This window comes from Crocodylus porosus, unplaced genomic scaffold (assembly GCF_001723895.1).
Source record: "Crocodylus porosus isolate Cpor-Errol unplaced genomic scaffold, CroPor_comp1, whole genome shotgun sequence".
Taxonomy (NCBI): Eukaryota; Metazoa; Chordata; order Crocodylia; family Crocodylidae; genus Crocodylus; species Crocodylus porosus.
In genome coordinates this window covers 126,658,111-126,682,346 of record NW_017728943.1, presented here as the reverse complement: position 1 = coordinate 126,682,346, position 24,236 = coordinate 126,658,111, and positions in this window count along the sequence as shown.

Sequence of the window (24,236 nt, the reverse complement as noted above, 5' to 3'; positions counted from 1 at the left end):
ACATTCATGTACCTTGATGATAAAGAAACTAGAAAAAAATAGGACCTTTATTTCATAAAACCAAGATATTTCAGATTCATTCATAGATTGTAAGGCCACAAGGAATTTGGATGATCATCGGGTCCAGCTCCCTGCAGCAAGCAGGAAAGATAACTGGGGATCAGCTGACCCCAGAAAGGTGACTGTCTAGTCTGGTAAGTGATTGCACCACCTATGGAGGGAGCTTATTCCACAGTCTGGACACCCTGACTTTGAAGAAGTTTTTCCTAATGTTGAGGCTGAATCAGTCTTCCAGGAGTTTGAGGCCATTACTCCTGGTTTTCCCCTCAGGTTCCCTAATGAACAGTTGGTCACCGAACCCTTGATGCACTCCCCTAGTGTAGCAGTAAGCTGCTACCAGGTCCCCTTCTTTGCTTCAGGCTGAAGAGTCCCAGATACCTCAGCCTTTCCTCATATGGCTTGCCGTGTAAGACTTTGATCATATGAGTGGCTTTTTTTTGGACTCTCTCAAGCTTGTCAATGTCCTTGTTGAAGTGTGGTGCCCAGAACTGGATGCAGTACTCCAGCTGTGGTCTCAGCAGTGCTGAGTAGAAAGGAAGAATCGTCTCCTTGGATTTTGCTGGAGATGCATCGATTGATGCATACCAGTATATTGTTAGTCCTACTGCCTACAGCATTGCCCTGCTGCCTCATGTTCATACTGTGGTCTGTTATTACCCCTAGGTCCCTTTCATTCATGGTGCTAGTCAGTTTGGTGCTGCCAAGCCTGTCGGTGTGTTGGGGGTTGCTCGTCCCATACTGGAGCGCTTTACATTTGGCCAAAGTCATTGCAGAACCCCTAGTGAAACTCTTCCACAACTTGTGTCACTCTGAAGAAGTCCCTGAGGACCGGAAGAGGATCAATGTTATGCCCACCACAATAAGGGCAGGAGGGAGGAGCTGGGTAATAGGGCTGTGCAAAGCTTCAGTCACTGATTCAATTTGGAGATTTGGCCCAATCTGGCAGCTGAATCTCTGAATCCAAATCAAATCAAGAGACCCTTTAATCTCTCTGAATTGAATCAAAAGCTTCTGAATCAATTCAGAGAGGTTCGATGATTCGGCCATAGACACCGTTTTATTTTATTTTTTCTATGTACCTTGAGTTACTAAGTGTGGCTTATGAATTCTGAGATGGTGGGGCAGACGGGGTGTCCTACAGGAGCATGGGGGGTCCCACATGTGCTCAGCAGCAAACCCAGAAGTGACCAAAAGTACTTCTGGTCCACTCCTGAGTCTGCCATAGAGCATGCGGGGGGTCCGCCCCAGTGACTGGTGCCTCCTAGGTCTGGGGGGACACCTGGGGTCCCCCCGTGGCTGATCGCTGAGCCTGGGGAGCACGGGGAGGGGATCCCCCATGTGTGTGATGGCAAACCTGGAAGTGGACTGGGGCACACATGCAGGGGCTCTGCCCCAGCTTCTTGCAGCAGTGACAGCCTGTCTGGAGCCAGGCAGAGCCACAATCCGCTGTATGCTTGCCCCTGCCCAGAGCATGCAGGCTACAGATTGCAGCTCTGCCCTAGCTCCAAAGCAAGATGCCCCTGCCACAAGAACCCAGAAGTGCCAAGGCAGCCCCATGCACTGCTGTGCCACACATGCTGCCAGCATGGCAGAGGCTCAGGTCTCCATGGAGACTGGCACAAGCCATGCAGGAAGGTGAGGCTGGGAAATGGTGTCCCCAGCTAACCGGCAGCCTAGAGGTTTCCCATCCCTGGTATAAGTGATTTAAAAAAAACAAAAACTTTCTTATCAGTAAAAGATGAATTAACTATAATCCTTGATCAAAAGAGGATGTACAATCTGCATGACCACAGAACTAGGGGGTCACACACTTCTCTGAAACAAAGTTTGATTCCTGCTTTCCCCTTAATCTAGGTAGGCAGTTGCCATTGACTGATAATATTGACTGAAGTATTACAACACTTCCCACATTGCCTCAGCTGCACTGATTGACATTACTATTTCGGGAGCAGTATGTCTCAGTCTACTTATTCTGAAGAGGAGAGAAAGCACAGAAGCTTTCTGATTTCATTGTACTTGGGCCCTTGGTCTATGCAAGCCATCTAGGGAGCATGTATGTATTTACTACAAAATGCTTCATACATGTTGTGAATATTAACTTGACCAACTTGATTAGGTCAGAACTTCACTTCTAATTTGCTAACATTTTGTAGAACAAAAGACAACATTTCAAATGAATTTCATATCTTCAAAGAAAGTAAGACTTCACCTTTGATTCAGGAAATGTAGCCACATGCCTGATGTGGCCCAAGCCAGAAGCTGGGGGGGGCGCAAGAGCACAGCTTTCTGGCTATGTGTTCACTTCCTCTTCCTGCTGCCCCCAAGGTCTCTGAGATTTGCAGTCCAAAATCAGAGTAGCAGGACTCCGCAGGATTGCTCATCACTTCCTCTTTCTGCTTCCAGGTGCCTCTGGAATTTATAGTCCACAGTTTCAGCCTTCAGTAAATTTGAGTGGGGGAAGGTGTATCTAACCCACCTCCTTGGCTCCAGACTCCAGGGTTTGCGGGGGAAGGGTGCAGCTCCACCCCTCACCCCAGATTGGGCTGCATCCCCAGCCGGGCTTGCCCCTCTACCTTCTTGTCAGTCATCTCTCACTGCTCTGGCTAGGGAGCAGACAGCACAGCCCAGCCCAAGACTGTGAAGCATGATGGGATCCTGGGGCACTGTGATTTAACTTGAACCAAGACAGGGTCTGGGACAAAAGTTGCATAAACCAGTTTGACCCAAATCAGTTAAGTGTGATCTACATTCAACCAGGTTTATCTTAAACCATTTTCAGCCATTTTGAAACTGGTTTACACACACTGAGCTTCTGTTCTGTTACAGATTTAAACCAGTTTCTGATCATTTAAACTGGTTTATATGTAACTTCTGTCCCTAACCTTATTGTACCTCTGCCCTGATCTGAAGTGACCTGTCCTGAAGGAGTTAGCTGATGTGACTGGAGAACCACTGGCCATTATCTATGAGAACTCATGGCAACCAGGGCAAGTCCCAGGTGATTGGAAATAGACAAATATAGTGCCCATCTTTAACAAAAGAAAGAAGGAGTATCCAGGGAATTACAGACCAGTCAGCCTCACTGCAGTCCCCAGAAAAATCATGGAGCAGGTCCTCAAAGAATCCATTTCTAAACACTTGGAGGAGAAGGTGATTAGGAACATTCAGCATGGATTCACCAAGAGCAAGTTATGCCTGACCAACCTGATTGCCTTCTGTGATGTGATAACTGGCTCTGAGGATGTGGGAAAAGCAGTGAACATCATAGAATCATAGAAGTAGGGTCAGAAGGGACCCTGTAGATCTTCAAGTCCAACCCCCTGCCTGAGCAGGAGAAAAACTGGGCTCAGATTACTCCCGCCAGGTAGGCATCAAGCCTCTTCTTAAAGACCCCCAGGGTAGGAGCCAGCACCACTTCCCTTGGAAGTTGGTTCCAGATCCTAACCACCCTGACTGTGAAGTAGTTCTTATGGACGTCTAATCTAAACCTACTCTCCAACAACTTATGGCCGTTATTCCTTGTTATGCCAGGGGGCATGAGGAGAAACAAGGTCTCTCCCAAACCCTTCTGGTCCCCACTACTGAGTTAATAGATGGTCACCAGGTCCCCCCTCAGCCTTCTCTTGTGAAGGCTGAACAGGTTTAGGTCCCGCAGTCTTTCATTGTAGGGTCTGCCCTGTTGTCCCAGGGATCATACGGGTGGCCCTCCTCTGGACCATCTCAATGTTGTCCACAGCCCTCCTGAAGTGAGGCGCACAGAACTGGATGCAGTACTCCAGCTGTGGCCTGACCAGTGTCACGTAGAGGGGGAGGATCACCTCCTCGGCCCTACTTGAGATGTACCTGTGGATGCATAACAAGGTCCGGTTAACCCTGCCAACTGTGACCTCGCATTGTCATATCATATACTTTGAATTTAGCAAGGCTTTTGCTACCATCTCCAACAGCATTCTTGCAAGCAAGCTGAGGAAGTATGTGTTGGATAAATGGATTGGAAGGTGAATAGTATCTTGTGGAGCGCCCCAAGGGTCAGTCCTGGAGGCAGTTTTGTTCAATACCTACACTGACAATCTGGAAGATGGGATGCATTGCACCCTCAGTAAGTTTGTAGATGACACCAAGTTGGGGATACACTGGAGAGCAAGGCTAAGATTCAGAGTGATCTAGACAAATTGGAGAATTGGGCCAAAAAAAATCTCATGAGGTTCAATAAGGAGAAGTGCAAGTACCACTATAGGCTGGTGACTGATAGGCTAGGCTGCAGCTCTGCAGGAAATAACCTGAGGGTTACAGTGGACAGTAAGCTGAATTTTGTAGAGGTGCACCGATACATCGGTCCAATATCAGATCAGTACTGATATAAAGAAAACTGCCTGTATCAGGTATTGACCCAATGGGGCCAATAATTTGGCTGATAAATTCCCGTGCCTATGCGCAGCTGCAGCACAGCACTCAGGTAACGAGGAACAGAGCCTGGCAGCATGGAGAGCTGCCTCCAACTGGTAAGTCCAGTGTGGTAGAAGGGGAGGGGAGAGGGAAATGGTGTGGTGGGGGCAGATCAATGCCACCGCAGTGCAAGGTCAGGACAGGTGCTGTCCAGGTGGGGTGGAAGGGTGGAGTCACACCTCATGGAGGGGTGTCTCCCACTGCTGCTTGCGCCCCTGGAAGGCACAGGGGAGGTATATGCCCCCAGATCTGCGCAAGGTGGATTGGGCTGCAACCAGGGCTCTTCTCAATGGGGACTGGGCTTGGAGCAGGTGCTGGCGGTGCTGGAAGAATGCTGCACCCACCCCAAATTTCACTGCTGCTCCACTCCCAGTGCTGCCGCTGCCAGCTGCAGCCCCAGCTCTTCTTGGTACATGGGTTGAGGTGTGGCATTGAGCCAGGGCTGTACCAGACAGATGCTGGTGGTAGTGGGGCTGGGAAGAGAGCAGGGGTGAAATTTGAGGTGGATGCAGCATCCTCTCAGTGCCACTGGCACCCTCTCTCAGCCCAGCCCCTGCTAAGAAAAGCCTTGCGCAACCCCGGCTGCAGCCCAACCCACCCCGTGCAGATTCAGGGGTCACCCCCCCCCCGGGGTACAAGGAGTGCTGGGAGCCACCTCCCTGCTCCCTCCTACCTGGGCAGCACCTATCCCTGCCCCCTCCTTCACCACGGGATGTTGATCTGCCCTGCCGTGCCCCTTCCCTCCCCTTCCACCACGACAGACTTACCAGCCGGAGGCAGCTGTATCAGAAATCAGATCGGTATCAGCTGATACGCCTCCTTAAATATCAGCTATCAGTATCAGCCCCAAAAATCTCTATTTGTGCATCTCTAGAATTTCAGACAGCAGTGTGCCCTTGTTGCCTAACATGCTGGGCTGCATTAGTAGGAGTGTTGCCAGCAGATTGAGGGAAGTGATTATTCCACTCTATTCTGCACTGATGAGGCCACATCTGGAGTCCTGTGTCCAGTTTTGCCCCCCCCCACACACACACACACACTATAGAAAGGATGTGGACAAGTTGGAGAGAATCCAGCAGAAGACAATGAAAATGGTGCGGGGGCTGAAGCACATGACTTAGGAGGCAAGGCTGAGGGAACTGAGCTTATTTAGTCTGAAGAAGAGAAGACTGAGAAAAGATTTGATAGTTAGTTTTAACTAGTTAGTTAGTTAGCTTTAACTACCTAAAGGGTAATTCCAAAGAGAAGGAGCTAGACTGTTCTCAGTGGTGGCAGATAGCAAAACAAGAAGCAATGGTTTCAAGTTGCAGCAACGGAGGTTTATGTTGGATAAAACTTGGAAAAACTTTCTCACTAGGAGGGTAGTTACCTAGAGGGTAGTTACCTAGAGAGGTGGTAGAATTTCCATCCTTAAAGGTTTTTAAGGCCCAGCTTGACAAAGCCCTAGCTGGGATGATCTAGTTGGGGATGATCCTGCTTTGAGCAGGGGGTTGGACTAGATGACCTCCTGAGGTCCCTTTCAACACTAATTTTCTTTGAGTTGTAGAAGTAATTGGCTTACTTGACTAGAAAAACAGACAAAGACCAGAAGTACTGATACTGCTTAATTCAAATGTCCTGAGATAAGGAATCCGCATTCCTGCATTCCTTGGGTTATCTTGATATCTTGCCCTGAGTATTCCTGTATGCCTTGGGATAGCCCTATGCATAGATAGTTATTTAAGTAAACGACCTAAGTTGCTCTGTAATTTACTATTGTTTTGTTTCTCCAAGGTGTATTTTTTATCTCTTTCTCTGTCTTTAGTATAAATACGCTTGTAACCTTAGAGAGTCTGAGAAATCCTTTGAAACAGAGAAGTGGGTGATTCCCCTTGCTGTATGGAATTCTCCGGGTGATCACAGTATAGCCTTAAATAAAGAAAAGCTGGCTCTGTCAGTTCTGATTCAACCACAATGCGAAGTTTGATTTCTTCCACAGAGTCTATGACTCTGCTGCTGAGTTGAAACAGAAGTTCTGCTGATCTAACCCAAAACCAGAGAGTCAGCACTGAAACTAATTTTGCAATTTGCCTTAGCAGATCTGATAGAATTAAAAATAAAGCAATAGATGCCTACAGGCAAAAGCCAAGTACATCCATCATTTCCTTGGAACAGATGAAAATTTGTCTAGGAGCTATTTTAACAAACAATTTATATAAATATAGTTTTTTCTGATCTGAATATGTCCTCTATTAACTAATGACAAAACATTAAACTGTTTTCTGAACAGCACTCATAAAATCAATTTTTTAATTTGCTGGCTACAAAATATAGAAGTCAAAGAAATGAAATATTACTACACGAAGCAGTATGTTATAAGCTGCTAAAGGATGCTATTAGGTAAACTTTGGATCCTATTACAAATATTCATTTCTGTGAACACAAGCAGCTTCATTTAAGCTCAGCTGGAACAAGCTAAGCTCTTTAAAAATAATTGTAGATAGTATTTGACAAAATATCTGACAGTAACTGACAAAAGAACCAATTAATCTCTAAGGGTCCCTATACCTGTGTTTTGGGGTGAGGGTGGTGTTTTAATTATAGCAGCTCTTGGGAATATATCTGGTATTCAGTGTCCTGCATTTCAAAATGGCATCAGATGTGCTTTAACTAAAACACTAGCTTAAGTTAAAGGAGTTTTAGTGAAAGCACCCCCAACATTTTCAAATGTGGGATGCTGAATATATGGGACGCTGCAAAACCCTGGAGCATTCTCATTAGGATACTCCAGCAGACTTGGTTAATAGAGTCTGCTCTGATGTGTTCTAATCAGAATGCAATGGAGCTTGTGTATAGGCATCCTAAGGTATTACCCTACCTTGCCTTTGCCCAACTGCAGACAGTGATGGGGACAACTAAAGGCAAAAGCTTACCTCACATCTGAGTTAAAACATGTGATTTAATGTACTTCATTGGTACAAAATGCAAAGACTAGAATATTAGGAGCAAACTGTGTTGGCAGCAGGAAGCTTGCAAATGTACTTATGACTGTGATGCTAAGAGAAAGCAGAGCGAGAACTCTCTGGGCACAAAACTTCCTGCTGATGAGATTTCTGATCAAAGCCACCAATACAAGAAACTTTTTTTTTTTTTACTGACAATCTGCAAACTTTTTATAGACAATCAATCTCTTTTTCTAGCACTTTTTACATTATGTAAAAGGAGTGCAAAGTACAAAAATACATAACCTGTTTGTTATTTACCTAATTCATAGGCACACAAGCTCTTTGAGTAACACCCATATAACCTCCAAAGCCGGTGACTTTTAAAAAAACCCAATATCATCTAATACAAATCTGTTACAGGAGAAAAGAGCCTGATCCTCCCCTCCCCATTACTGCTGCAAGCCTCTCTGTGCAGGAGCCTGGAGGGAGGCAGAGCAAGCTTGTGTGCACAAGGTGGGCAGGAAGGAGGGAGGGAATTCAAGTGCAGGATGGGGATGCTCAAAGGCCACACACCCCAGCCAGGATCACCATGTGTACATGCCTAGCTCCTGGAGCAAATGAGGAGGATCTCCTTTCCCATGCACACAGTAGCTAAAGTGTTTCTAGAAACACCAGAAAGTCCTAAGGGGCGGTCACAGGAGGAACAGGATTGCCAACTATTCTTAAATTTTACATGTACATATTTTTACAGATTCTGTAGACAATTGCTTTTATTTTTCCCCCTTTTTTTAAAGGACTTTCTATAAGTTTATGGACAGTGGGCAACCCTGTTTCTGAGCAAGAAAATTGCTTTACTATGTGTGGGGAAGCAGGGCTTTTTTGTAAGTAAACAAAATAGTTACATAGGACTGAAAGGTTCCCCAAGGGTCATCATCTCTAATCCCCTGTCATTGCAAATATATAATCCCATTCACAAACTGTTAAAATGACAATTTAGTTTCTTGCCCTTGTTATTCCTCCTGAAAGGCTATTCCAGAATCTTCTTTTTCTGATGATTAGAAATTTCTAATTTCCAACCTAATTTTATTTGTGGCCAATGTATATATATTGGCTCCTGTGTAAATTTTATGCCTTAGGGTATAGACACATGAAACCTTGGAGCTGTTTCAAAAGGGGACTGTTTCTAAAGGACAGCAGCTGGTACTTTTAACTGGTATGTGTAAACAAGCTGAGAATGATTCAAAGCCACTTCAACTTTAACTGTAGATGAAGGAGTGTTAAAGTTGGGGGGATTTTATTACATTTGATTTGTTTTTAGTTTGATTCACACATCACAATTAGAACATACCAGCTATTGCCCTTTTGAAATGGTCCCCTTTTGAAAGAGCTCCAAGCATTTGTGTCCATGCCCTTAAATAGCTCACTTCCTCTCTAGTGATTACTCCTTCACATATTTATTTACAGAAGGCAATCCTAATCTCAATTTTGTTTTCCTGGGCTAAAACAGTAAAGCTTTTCCAGTTTTCTTTAGCATGTGCCATCTCTTTCAGAGCTCTAGGTATATTAAACAATATGAGTTACAAGTACCTGTTACAACCAATACAGCCAACTTCTGTGCTATCTGTGCAGTCTCTTCTTATTTTACTTCATAATGACGCCTGGTTCCTATCTGAAGTCCACCAGAGTTGTTTCAAGGCTTTGGATCTTCTAGTCCATGATTTCTATCAGGCAATGCTTCCTGCATAAACGACTTCTATTAAGTATGCACTCAAGGATAACATTCATCCCACAGTTGTTGCACTCAGTCTTCCAGTTCTACAGGGCTCTTCCACTACTGCTTTAGTCGCTATAGTTTCCTTGTTTTCCTTGTCCCTACTTAAAAAAAAATCTTCTATAAACTTTCATGCAAATTTCCCTTTTTTCCCGGCTGGCTGCATCATTTTTGTTCAAGCCTTTTGTCTATGTCAGCTTTCGGGTGGAAGATTTCTGTCATAATCCCAAAGCATCACCTCTAAACACACAGACTGTAAATTATAAACTTCAGTCAAACTACAAACCCTACAAGCTGCAACACAATAAACCACTAACTGGGCGCATCTACATGTGCTGTTAGTGTTCATAAATAAAGTGCTCCAGAGTATATTGCTTCCAAGCACTGCATCTGCACATGTACCTGGGAGCTCAGCACACTGAGCTGGGTTAGAGCAGCCCTGGCTTGCAGGGGCCCAGGAGTCATCCTGCCAGCACAAGGCTGCTCCCCCCAGCTCAACATGCTGTGTAAGGGCTGGCTGAGGCAAAAAGGTCTAGCCAGCAGGCAGCCCTCTTACTGAAATAGCCTTGTGCCTCAGCCAGCTGGGGCAGCATCTACAAGTGTGCTGCTGTGGAGTAAAAAACCCCTGTATTTACAAGTACTATCCTGCCGCAGAGTTAATTAATCTACCCCAGCCTCATAGGGGGCCACATGTAGATATGCAACATTTACTGTGCAGCTAATTAGTCAACTGAGCAGTAAATGTCTTGTGTAGACATGTCCCCTGACAAATCCACTTACCTCTGAGGTGGTTTGACTACTACTTCTTCACCTAAGACAAGTGCCATTCAAACTCAGATATAAATACAAACACAGCAAAAAGACTCATATATAGATATATAACATGGAGATTAGTCCTCAAATGTACTGAACCACTCTCTGCCCACAATGAAATTAATGCGGGTCAGCATCTTGAAAGAATGAACCCGAAGAAACACTGTATATGGTTGGGTTAAACTTTTAGAGAGACTTTTTTTCTTAACTCTAAAGCCTTTCTATTCCACGTTGATGTCACTCCAGCTGGGGAAAGTGGCCTTAGATATAAAGAGATCTTAATGTAAATGAAATTTAGGCCCATTGTATTTCACCACTCTATATCAAATTATGTCTATGACAGCAGATTAATACGATTCAGCTTTCTACATCAGCTGCTAAAAGAAAAGACAACTTCTTCCCCCTCTTTGTCACTTGATTTCCTCCCTCTTAATTTTATATTTAATAATAATGGACTGGGAACTGGTGAAAATGAGTCATTTATAATAGGTTTGAATTCACACAGGAAGAGAGGCTCTTTTTGTTTTATCTTCAGTTGTGTACACAGGCACAGTATAACCTCCCTTCTCCCAAAGAAGCATTTTTTGCAAAAATCCAAGTGACATCATTGCAAATGACAGTCATTGTTTAACATATTACATTTGGGGCAGACACTGTAAATGTAACCTTTGTTCATCCACTTCAACTAGTTGTGAAATCTGCTAAAACCAGCAGGCATCAAGCTGTGGAATGTGTAAGGTACACTGTAATTTAGACTCAGATGTTCAGTTTTAAATTTCCATCTTGAAGCTGTTATAAGAAGTGTTGACTGTAACAAAGCAAATAAAAAATAAGCTGAGGCTCCAGAGCCTATTTTTATGGCAGCTACAGAGAAACAACTCAAAAACTGAGTTACACATGAATACTCAAGAACACAATGCCCTTGAGAATTATTTGAACTTTCCATAAAAATTAGTTATGTTCAATAACTGAACATTTTTATGAAGTATTTTAATGCAGACGGTAAAACAAAGGATTAGTTCATCCTGCAGTGAGGTGGACTAGATCAGAGATTGGCAACATGGCCCATGGGCCAAATGCAGAGTTTTTGTTGGGACCCTATTTAATATAGTCCATTGGAGCAAAAAATTGTCCACAGACTGCGTTGTTGAGTATGGTTCTTATCCCATTACTTGGACTAGTTTTTATAATCCTTATGCCCCTCAATAAGTTAATGGCTTTATTTATCCCTTTTGATTATTTCAGCCCATCTTCACCTCTCTCAGCAATTCCTTTCACCCTATCTTTCCTCTCCTTTTCCCTGTCCTTTAAATTCTTAAAATTGCAATTCTTTAATTGAATTGTTTAAATTACAATATTCCATTTCATTTAGTACCCCTTCTCTTTGCAAATCCATTCACAGCATATAACAAAGTAGGCTGTAGCCTATGAAAGCTTATGCCTCCCTGAAGGCTAAGTAGTCTGTAAGGCTAAGGACAGACATTCCAAAAGCTGACAGTGGGAGTGCTCTAACTTTTCAGCTTTACCCTAAGCACCCAGTTTAGGTCAGCACATTAGCCCTTATATGGGAGGGGGCTTGAGCACAGCAGGTAGTGGGGACTCTCACATGTCCCCCAGTGAGCTCCCTAGGCTGCCAAAGACTCCTGAATGAAGCTGAACAGCCAAGCCACACCTGACTGACTGGTGGGGACATCAGAGTTGCTGATCTGGATGTGTCCCCCACACATACACACACAGAGAACCCAGGGCAGGACTAGACTGAATTACATTCAGCCAATGAGGATGATGCCTCATTGTGCAACTCCCCCTTGCACAATGTGTAACTCAGGGTGACAGAGAGTGGGAGCTATACTCCCAGAGTCTCTGATTTCATTATCAGCAATGTCATTACAGCCCCAGTTCTCATCAGGGGCCTGGTCTACCCTCCCCTGCCCTGGATCATGAGGCTGTATGAGGGGCAGCTGGACCACTGGAAGGAGCACCTCAACTATGAACCAGGCCTGGCACCATGAGCACATGGCACAGGGATGGGGGAGAGGGCAAGCCTACCCAACAATGTATGTGGCTCTGGCCCCACACCACAGCAAGCTGTCTGGGTCTACAAAGCCCTGGTCAATTGCCTCCTCACCTACATGGACTGGGAGCCCTCTGTAGATGAGTAGGGCCCAAGGGCTGTAGGTGCCTATGCCTTGGCACTGGGCCATGGGTCTCTTGCCACAGATCTAGCTCTTCCTTACAGGAAGTACTACCCACAGCTCAGGCTGCCTGGGCACCTTACCCCTTCCTCTCTCCCTCCCCACTTCTCCCAAAGGGCACACCAGGGTCTGAGAGATTGCAGTGCAAGGAAGAGACATGCCTCATGTTAATCACGTCATGTTAGTGTAGAGAAAAGGAGAAAAAAAGAAAAAAGGAGAAAAGAGAGAGGAAAGAAAAAGGAGGGGGGTGGAGGCTAGATTACATGGGTACTTAGGTGACTTATAAGCCCAATCTTTGCCTTGAACAATCTGCTGTAGCAGGGGCAGGAAAGTGATGAGTACTGGGTATGAGAGGTTTTCATTTTCCTGGCCATGTGTTTCTTCATTGTTTCTGCCATGCATTGCTGTTTAAATGGCAGTGCTCTGTTCTGGATTAATTACCTCCAGGATGCATGGTCATGAATGATTTGCTCCCATGACTCTAGGTCAGTGCCAAAACAGTTTAGGGACACCCTTAAGGTGTGGCTACAGGAATCAAAAAAGTTTTCAGTGTATATAGGGTTCTGTTTGGGTTTGGGTTTGGGTTTGTGTCAGGTATATCTGGATAAACAACATAGCCTCTCTCAGGAAAGCAACATGACCTTGACACATGGGGCAGTCTGCTGACAATTCCCCAGATTTATGCCCCCACTTTATGTAACACAAGCCCCCAGTAATAGTAAGTGGTCCTGGCCCTGCTGCCTGTGCTTTGTTCTAGGGCAATGGCATGAGGGTGGGTCAGGAGAGAGGGGTGTGGGGAGGGGGTATTTGAGAGGCATGAGATCAGTTGGGAGCCATCAATAAGCTAGTATTGTAAGTCTTCCACATGAACAATCCACCATTTTTACAGTACTATATGTGCCCTGACTGTTTGGTTATAGCTGTAGAGCACTTTCTGTGCTCCTACCACACATTAAGGGTAATTTCTATACCTGGCCTAAGGTGTCACCCTGCCCTGCCTCCTGCCTGACTTCAGTCTAACATGACTATCTACTTCTCTCCCCTTAAGGGGAAAAAAACAAGTAAATTCTGTTTTGTGCATCTGTAAAATTATGTGATAGCCTAATATGATTTGCAGCCTGGTTTTTGAGGTGATATGTTTGCTGTAAACTTTAGGACAGGAAAAGAACTAAATACACTAAAAGTCATAGGCAGTGGTGGAAATCCCTCAGTTCAAGAAAGATATCTGCCATGGTTCATTGATGGGTCTTGAGGTGACTTAGGAGTCCAATCATTGAGCAACAGATCCGTTTACAGAAGTTGCAGGTCTTTCCATAGTGGGAAAGTAAGCTGCAGGCTGGGATTCCTCTCCTTTTCATTTCACCACTCTCTCTTCTCTGCTTTGAAGGCAAGACAATTTACCTTGAAATGGGCTGCCACTTGGTTAAGGTTGTGGTGCCACTGGAGTCAGTTAGCATCCAGCTCCTCCCAGCTCTTGATGTAAGCATCCGTTTTCTTGAGGGATGTCTTCAGTGTGTCCTTGTAGCATTTCCTCTGGCTGCTATGAGATCTTAGGCCACAGTCAAGCTGGGAGTAGAGCACTTGTTTTGAGAATCAAGAGTTGAGCATCCATGCACACTGTCTGGTCCAGCAAAGTTGATGCTTGAGGATCACCAACTCAATGCTGATAACATCAGCATCAGCAAGGATGCTGATGTTTGTGTGGCAATTCTTCCATTTGATGTAGAGGATTTTCCAGAGGCATTGTTGGCAATACCTCTCCAAGCTCTTGACATGATGACAATATGTCACCCATGTTTCACATCTGTAGAGGAGAGTGGGAATGATGACTGCACTGTAGACCTGGCGCTGGTATTTTTCCAGCTATTATGATCAATGAAAACATGCTGAAGTAATTTCCTGAGGGAGGCTCTTGTGCACTGGAATCCTTGCTGGAACAATATGTTCACTCTCTGAGATAGGTGGCTATCAATGTAGGGGAAAAGCTCAACTACCTCCAGAGTCTTTCCCTCAATTGTAATTTGAGTAATGGGGTCACATTCATGGCCTGGAGCAGGGTGATAGAGCACTTTAGCTTTCTCAATGTTGAGAGAGAGGTCCAAAGTTCAGTAGGCTTCTGCAAAGCAAGCCAGTGTGGTCAGGAGTTTTTCCTTAGTGTGCACAGGGATGGATCTATCATCAGCATACTGAAGGTTAAGGATTGTTGTTTTGAATATGTTGATCTTCAAGCAAAAATATCTGAGACTGAAGAGCCCTCCATCCATTTGATATTCCATGTCAAGTCCTGAAGGGAGGCAGTCCTTAATGAGAACCAGGATGTCAATCAGAAATATGAAGAACAGAATTGGAGTGATGATACATCCTTGCTTGACCCCATTTCTAATGACAAATGGATCTGCCTCATCAAAAAGTGATCTGTCTCTTCAAAAAGCAGTAGCAGTCATCTGGTCATGGAGAAGTATCAGGACCTTGATGTATTTTTCAGGGCATCCAAATCTGGCAAGTACTTTCCACAAGGCTTCTTGATTGTTGACAGACATCATATTGATGTTCTTCAGGTTCTCATGTACCTCTTCATTTTTCCAAATTCAAAGAATAAATTAGTGGAGTCTCAGTACCAGTTCCTTGTTGCTATCCTATATACCAATGTTCATAGTATGGGGAATAAACAGGAGGAACTCACCCTCAGAATAGCCAGTTCAGACCCAGACATAATAGGGCTTACAGAAACATGGTGGGATTCATCCCACAACTGGGCAGTTAATACTAGGGACTATAGGCTTTACAGGTGGGATAGAGAAGGAAGGAAAGGCGGGGGTGTGGCTCTCTATGTCAACGAGCAATACACGTCCTCTGCCAGCAGAATGGGGTCAGAGGAGGGGCAAACTGAAGTGCTCTGGGTCAAGATACAAGGGGGCCATGGGGAGAGGGATCTAATGGTGGGGGTCTACTACAGACCCCCCAATCAAGGGGAGGAGCTGGACCAGGAATTTTCAGGCCAGCTTGCAGAGGCACTTAAGGCAAGGGATGTAGTTGTCATGGGTGATTTAAATTACCCAGACATCTGCTGAGAGGAACAGTCAGCCAGGTCAGACCGTTTCAGGAGGTTCCTGGCCGAGATACAGGACCTCCACTTAATTCAGGAGGTGCACAGTTCCACCAGAGGAAATGCTGTGTTGGACCTAATCCTGGCCACAAGCCAGGTAAGAGGCCTCCAGGTTCTTGACCACCTAGGTGATAGCGATCCTTGCTTGCTGGAATTCACCATCCAATGCAGGGTGTCAAGGGCCTGCAGCAAGGCCCTAGACTTCAGGAGGGCCAACTTCAATGAGTTGAGATTAGTGGGAAAGTTGCTGGGGTTCTTGAGAGCAGGAGAACTCAGTGCTCAAGATGAGTGGTAGTTCCTTAAGGAGATGATACTCAGGGTCTAAGGTTCCCAACAAGAAGCAAGGGGGGCAAGAGTGTCTGAAAGCCCCCTTGGCTCACCAAGGGTGTCCGGGAATGCCTGATTGCCAAAAAGGTGGCATACAACCGGTGGAAGGAGGGTGCTATCTCCAAAGAGTATATCTCCTCTGCTCAGGCCTGTAGGGGGCTGTCAGGAAAGCTAAGGTGGACATAGAGCTAGGACTAGCATTCAAGATCAAAGATAATAAAAAGTCCTTTTTGAAATATATAGGGGGGATGAAGAAAGCACCCGGAAATGTGGGGCCTCTGCAAGATCCTCTAGGCAATCTGGTGGTTGCGCCAGAGAAGAAAGCAGACCGCTTTAACCAATACTTCACTTCCTTTTTCTTGTGCAGGGAACAGGACTTCCCCACCATGATGCAAGACAGACTCAAAGGGAACGCTTCCAGACCTCAGGTTGGGAAGGACTGGGTTAGGGAGCTTCTGGAGGGGCTGGACATGTTCAAATCAGCGGGTCCAGATGCTTTCCACCCCAGGGTGTTGAGGGAGCTAGCAGGGGTTATTGCAGGGCCCTTGGCATGGTTTTGCAAGCACTCATGGTGCTCAGGCCAGGTGCCAGACAATTGGAAGATAGCCAACTTGGTCCCCATCAAAAAGGGAGGAGGGAGGACCTCGGCAACTATAGATCCGTCAGTCTTACCTCAATTCCAGGGAAACTCTTTGAGAAGATCATCAAGGAGCACATCTGCAATGGGCCGGCTTCAGGGATGTTGCTCAAGGGCAACCAACATGGTTTCATTAGGGGCAGGTCATGTCAGACCAATCTAATTGCCTTTTATGATCAGGTCACAAAAGCATTGGATGTAGGTGTCGCCGTGGATGTAATCTTTCTGGACTTCAGCAAGGCCTTTGACACCGTCTCCCACCCCATCCTCATTAAAAAACTAGGAGACTGTGGCATTGATGCCTACAGTCAGATGGATTGCAGATTGGCTCAAGGGTCATACTCAGAGGGTGGTGGTGGATGGGTCTTATTTGACCTGGGGGGAAGTAGGCAGCGGAGTCCCCCAGGGCTCGGTCCTTGGGCCTGTGCTGTTCAATTTCTTTATCAGCGATTTGGACGATGGGGTGAAAAGTAACCTGTTTTAATTTGCTGATGATACCAAAATCTGGGGTGAGGTGAGCACGCTAGTAGGGAGGGAAAGACTGCAGCAAGACCTGGATAGGTTACAGGGGTGGGCTAACAAAAACGGGATGCGTTTCAATACTGACAAGTGCAGGGTGCTGCACTTGGGCAGTAGTAACCAGCAGCACACTTATAAGATGGGAAACTCCTTTTTTGAGAGCACAGAGGCAGAAAGGGATCTTGGAGTCATTATTGACTACAAGATGAAAATGGACTGACAATGCGAGGTCACGTTGGCAGGGCTAACCGGACCTTGTCGTGCATCCACAGGTGCATCTCAAGCAGGGCCAAGGAGGTGATCCTCCCCCTCTGCACGACACTGGTCAGGACACATCTGGAGTACTGCATCTAGTTCTGTGCGCCCCACTTCAGGAGGAATGTGGACAACATTGAGAGGGTCCAGAGGAGGGCCACCCACATGATCCGGGAACAACAGGGCAGACCCTACAATGACAGACTGTGGAACCTGAACCTGTTCAGCCTTCACAAGAGAAGGATGAGTGGGGACCTGGTGACTGTCTATAATCTCAGTAGGGAGGGACCAGAAGGGTTTGGGAGAGACCTTGTTTCCCCTCGTGCCCCCTGGCATAACAAGGAATAACAGTCATAAGTTGTTGGAGGGTAAGTTTACATTAGACATCTGTAAGAACTACTTCACAGTGCGGGCGACTAGGATCTGGAACCAGCTTCCAAGGGAAGTGGTGCTGGCTCCTACCCTGCCAGTCTTTAAGAGGAGGCTTGATGCCTACCTAGCTGGGATCACTTGAGCCCAGTTTTTTCTCCTGCCCAGGCAGGGGGTCGGACTTGAAGATCTACAAGGTCCCTTCTGACCCTACTTCTATGATTCTATGATTCCTTGTAGCTAAAAGACAGTATTGACAAAGTAAAAAATGAGCATGAACTACCAATGGGGTACATTTGGGTTGGTAATAAGGCAGTTCTTAACCAATAAAGCAATGATTTCAGCAATGGCTTTCAAGTTGGAGTAGAGAAGGCCAACAACCTAACTGCTTTCAGAGTGCAGATCAAAGGTTTATTAAAGGAATTTTATAAGGCAGTGCCTGTGATAGCCAGAGCTTGAAATCACTGACCCATGAGGTCCCTTCCATTCCCATCTGTCAGGGCCTCTGATCAAGCATGCCTGGCTGGGCCAAACACCTGAACTACCAAACTTTTCCCAGATTCCTGGCTAATGCAACTGCCCCAGTTCTGCAGCCATACTGTCTGCTTAAAGTGCCATTCACCCCTTATTAGCACACCTACAGACTCAGGCTGCAGGCTTATCCTCACACAGCCTCAATCTGTTCTGTCAAGCCTTGTGTTCACTGGTCTCTTCTTCTGGCTCCTGACTCAGCGTTAGCTATTTCTGCCCCTGACCTTGGATCTCCTCTGAACCTGGACACAAGATCTGCTCTCTCTGTGCTGGGTTTCCCCAGCATCCTGAGTCCACTTGGCTTCCTTGATCCTAACTTCGGCTCTTCCTTGGAACTCAGCACCTGTTCTCTGACTCCTTACCTCAACTTACATCTTGGACTACATCTCTAGGATCTCCCTTCTTGGCTCTGGTAACCTGTGCCCCAACCCTGATGACCCCCAGGTCACCTCTAGTGGCCTTCCACAGGTCTTCCTGCCTACATCTCAACTGAGCCTCATCATCATACATCACCCTCATATCATCATACTAACCTACACCGCTGAAATACTAGTTGCAATATAAGCTATCAGTTTAACTCCATTAACTCACAGCAGATTTTAGGGTAAGTTGGTAAAGCTATATGTAGATTCAGCAGAGGTGCGTAGGAGAAGCCTACCTTTTCTTTCTCTTTCCACACACCTTGAAAGCTAAGGAAATTTAAGCTTTGTATGCTTTCCCTAGAGCAAGATGGAGGTAAGGTCACATGCTAGGTCTAGGGGTTCAGAGTGGAAAATGTCCTATTCAAAGCTCCTATTCACAGTTTAGGCCTACAAACAGACACTGGTTTTTTGGGCATCAGCTGTGTTGGGATGTGTCCCAGCACAGCTGATCTGATTGATGATCACCAGAATCCTTGATTTCCAGGGTTAAGCCTGATCCTGTGGAACAATAGCCCCAGTTGCTAAGCCCCAACCCAAGGCATGTGTCTGCAAGGAGGGGTTTTCCATGCAGGTTCCTTCACTTGCAGATGTGCTCCCTGGGAGTCCCCCTGAAAGGCCAAGGGCATGGCAACATGAAATGCTTACCTTAGGAATCCCCTGGAAGTCAGGGAACCCCTATGTGGACAATGGTTCCAGGTGCCACACCTTGACCTGTGAAATACATATCCCAGGAAACCCCTGAAAGCATTCCCTGCAAGTCCCCATGGTGTCAGGGTGCAGTAGCATGAAACATGCTCCCTGAGAATCCCATGCAGGGTTTCTCTGCAAGCAGAGGAATCTCCTGCAAGTTGGAGAACACCCCTGGCTTCACAGCATGGCAGCATCCTCTGCAGATGCATGCTCAGGGTTGGAGAACATCATGATGAAATACATTCCCTTGGAATTCCCTGCAGGGAACATCCTATCCTATAAGGTCTCACAAACTATAACTAGGTTTAGTTGCAGAAACATTTGGGGGAATCTGTCCTTTAAGGTGGTACAAAGGCAAGATCTGCTTGTATCTTAGGACAGCTCACAAGTGTTCCCTCTGCAGTGACATTACCACCATCTGCTGTTGCTGTTACTACTTTAAACCTACAACTTTAGAATAATGGTGCATTTGTTTACTGGTTTGTCTCCCTGACTACATTTTTCTGAGGTTTTTAAGTGAGATGGAAAACTCTGTGGTTTGAGGATATTACATCAGATTTGCTGCAAGCAGTGGAGAGGTTCTTGAAGCTGGGAACTGCTAGAAAACTTGACCATAGGGGTCAATGCCAGCTCCCGCTCAATATTAATTCTTGATTTTCTTTTAATTAGCATCTTTATGATTCATTCGTCTATACCCCTTAGTGACAGCATTTTAGATAAAGATCACACTGATACAATTAAGATGATAGTCATCGCTCTTTGTTTTTTATAATGCCTCTAGTGACAAGAAGCGTTACTAGTCATACAGCATAGGCATAGGAAGTACTGACGTCAATACTATACCAGCCTTGGGGTAAATAACAGCAAATATGGAAATGTGGTTCGAAGGCAGTAATTAAGCAAATAAGAATACAGAGTAAACATTAGCAGTATAAGAAAACAACATAAACCTATCCACTTAGGAGAAGAGAGCTCAAAAGAGGTTTTCTAGCATTTCAATTTAGGAACAACATCAGTCATTCTCAATAATACGCTAACAAAAATTAGGCAAAAAAGAAAGTATATATATATCTTGTTTCCAGTGGAACAAATAAAAAAAGCTAAGATATACTTAATAAAATGTTAGAATAAAATCTACGTAAAGGAATCCCAGCAAGAATGATGATTATCTATATCCTTATCTTAGCCTCCACAACAGCATCTGCTGCAATAGCTTTATCCCAAGGGTGTCAGCAGTCTGCAGGCCAGATCCAGGTCATGGAGCCCTGTCAAGGTTCCCAAAATGGCCAGGCATTTGGGGTCATAGCAAGTGGGAGAAAAACTAGGAGGGGTGAGTACACCACTAAAACCTGGGTTCCAGAACCCTGTTGGGGATGCAGCATTAATCCCTGAACTGTCACTTATTACCCTACCGCTAGCTGATTGCCCTCCTGCTGCCCACCCCTTCAGAAGAGAGGAGTTTGACACCACTGTTCTATGCTATTTAAGAATTCCCTTGCACAAGGGAATTCCCCTATGTTTGGAAGGTAAAACCACCTCAATATACCAGTGAATTGGACCCCATATATCTGATAACAGGATCCATGTGCTAAGTACATTATGTGTACCTTCGGCTGCCTCATTTGCTCTCCATCCTCTCTTTCTTATGTCCCCAGAATTAGTTATAACATTTGGAATCTCTGAACTGTTTCAGAAGGAATCTTAAAGAAACATCAATTATCAGTCAGAATATTTCCTTCTCTCCATCCCAGCTGTGGAAATGTCCTATCCAATTTCATTTGCCCAAGACACAAGATGAGCTATAGCCATTACTGAATCAATGCCAGGTTTGAACAATAACATCTTATTCATCTCAATGGCAAAAACCATGGAATTCTCATCTTTCTTAGGATGCATCTTTACATTCTACTTGTCTAAGTTATCTGGGGCACATTCTCTTTTCTGTAAAGTCCACTTCCCATCTTCTTTCGAACCCTAAGTACAGATTCTGTTTTTGTTCACTGTGGACTACAAAATTTGATCCAAAAGACTTTGAACTCATTCCTGTTGACTGCAGTTTCTTAACGTTAGTGACCTTTGGGTGAGGCCCCAGCACTTGGGAGGGGAGCAGAAATTCATGTAGTCAATGCACAGCTACTAGAGAATAAAGCTAACATCACTGTTATGAAATCTGCCAGCAATAATCATGTGTTCCAAGTGGAGGTCCAGGTCCTCCTTGGTGATAGAATAGTGCTATTTACTTCCACATGAGTAAAGAGGATGACTGTCCAACAGGTGATGCATGGGCTGCATGCAGCCTGTGAGAAGTTAAAATGGGGACCATGGCTCCTGCTCCCCCTACCCCATCAGTGTTTTGAAATTTCTCTTTCCTCCTCTGGCTGTCACTTTCTGTCTCTTCCCCAGGGGAAGGGGCATTGTGGCAAGCAGTGCAGAGAGATGAGGGTGAGTATATGGCCACATGTAAGTGACTGTATCAGTATGGTGCAGTGGTGAAAGTGAAGCCTGTGAGGGTGTGCATTGCAGTACACAGTGGAGCAGGCAGTAAGGGGAGGACAGGATCATGTTTGCACACCTGCACTATACAGTGTAGTGGGGCAAGATCTCACTCATGCCCCTAGGCATGATGGGGTGGAGAAGAATTGAACTATTATACTTGCATGGTGCAGCAGTGGGTGGATCACCTGGTGCAGCAGTGGTAGTGGCTGCCCATGTGGCCATGTGGTGCGTCAAGGTGTGGGGAGGGAGTGCCCATGTAGCCCAGTGGCCTGTGGCTTAAGTGATGTATCCCATGTTGTGGAAACACACCACTATGACCCCTGCTGGTGCAGTCTCTAGGGCATGTGGCTCCTGGAGGTTCCTGGACAGCCCTGGATTAAATCATAAAGTGGGAAATCTGACTACAAAAGTAAAGTGCAAGATATATATGCAGAAGTGAATAATCAATACTCTCGCAAGTTGTTTGTTAGTTAAAGAATGAAATGTCCTAGCAAAGTGATTACAGTAAAAAAAGATTTTTAGAAAGGAAAAGGAAAAGCATAATTGAATCAGCAGATGGTTGGTAAATTGGATCTCAGTGATGATCCTACAGGAAAGGAGATTTGCTAAAGTAGTAATAGCCAATGATTCCCAAAGAAGAAATGTGTATTACTCTTGCAAAAAGGGAAGTAGCTAAAATAGAGAAAGAGAGCCTGGGAATCATTCAGTGAGTATATGAAAAATGACGATGGACAGAGGAAATTAATAATTTTCTGTACAACCAGAACAGTGTTTTAGTGATTTACATCAAACTAAACAAGGAAGTTAAAATGAAAACAAAGGTAAAACATGTTCCTAGAAATGATTCTACCATGCTGAAATGCATGCAGTCCAGGCGTACGTTGTGCATGCTTAAAAGAAGGGTCTCTAGAGATGCTTAGCAAACACAGTTCCTTGCTTTCAATTAGACAATTAAGTGGCTCTTTAAAATAACAATGTTATGCCCATGTAAGGTATGTTGACAAGTATTTATGAGGATGCTAAGAATAGCCTGGGGGGGTATTGTTTGTTTGCATGAAAAAGTGAATGTTGGTTTATAATAGAAATATTATTGACCTTAAGCTTTAAATACTGCAAGATTATAATAGTGATATCTTCCAGTAAAGTCAGCTTTTCTGTGGCAGGGTTTATTAAAATGTTCATACATCAAATAATAAAGTCAATCAAGTTTTAATAAAGATATACAGTGGGTGCATCTACACATGAAATTAAGGCAGATAAATAAACTCCAGCACGAAGAAGTAAGCCACTCCCAAGCACAGTGTCTACCTGTGCACCCAGAACTGCAGCACTCTGAGATGGGGTGGAGTAGTCCCAAGCTGTCAGGAGGCATTGGGAATCAGCCCCAGGCTCCAAGTGGCAGCATTAGGTGGTGGAGCAGCTGGCTAGAGCTCAAGGATGCTACAGTGCAGGGTTAGCTCCATACTTTAGCACTTTTGCATCCCAGCCAGCCCCTATCACTATCTACACATGCAATAATATTTCCAGGAGAAATGCCCTGCTGGACCCGGTTCTGGCCACAGGTGATGACCTGGTTAGGGAACTCCAGGTTCTTGACCACCTGGGCAACAGCAATCATCGCTTGCTGGAATTCACCATCCGGCACAGGGCATCAAGGACCTGCAGTAAGGCAGTAGCCCTTGACTTCAAGAGGGCCAACTTCAATGAGATGAGGAGATTGGTAGGAGAGGCACTGGGGTCCTGGAGAGTAGGGAAACTGGGTGCCTAAGATGAGTGGTCATTCCTTAAGGAGGCAATACTCAGAGCCCAAGAGGTGACAATCCTGATGAGAATCAAAGGGGGCAAGAGTGCTCAAAAGCCCCCCCTGGCTCACCAAGGGCATTCAGGATTGTCAGATTGCCGAAAAGGAGGTGTACACCCAGTGGAAGGGAGGGGCTATTACCAAAAAGGAGTATACCTCCATCGCTTAGGCTTGATGAGGGGCTGTTAGGAAAGCTAAGGCAGATACAGAACTAGGGCTAGCATCAATGATCAAGGACACCAAAAAGTCCTTTTTGAAATACATAGGGAGTATGAAGAAGGCACTGGGTAATGTGGGGCCCCTGGAGGATATGCTAAGCAATCTGATGGTTGCACCAGAGGAAAAAGCAGACCTTTTTAACAATTTCTTTGCCTCCATTTTTTTTGTGTAGGGACTGGGACTCCCCCACCGAGATTCGAAACAGACTCAGGAGACTCTGCCAGACCTAGGATCAGGGAGGACTGAGTTAGAGAACTTCTGGAGGGGCTGGACATGTTCAAATCAGCAGGTCCAGATGCTCTCCACCCCAGGGGTTATCGCGCGGCCCCTGGCACGGCTTTATGAGTGCTCGTGATGCTCTGGCCAGGTGCCAGACAACTGGAAGAGGGCCAGTGTGGTCCCCATCTTCAAAAAAGGGAGAGAGGACCCAGGCAACTATAAACCCGTTAGACTTACTTCGATCCTGGGGAAGCTCTTTGAGAAGATTATCAAGGAGCACATCTGTGAAGGGCCAGCAGTAGAGATGATGCTCAGGGGCAACCAGCATGGTTGAATTAGGGGCAGGTCCTGTCAGACCAACCTGATTGCCTTCTACCATCAGGTCACAAAATCATTGGATGCAGGTGTCACGGTGGATGTAGTCTTTCTGGACTTC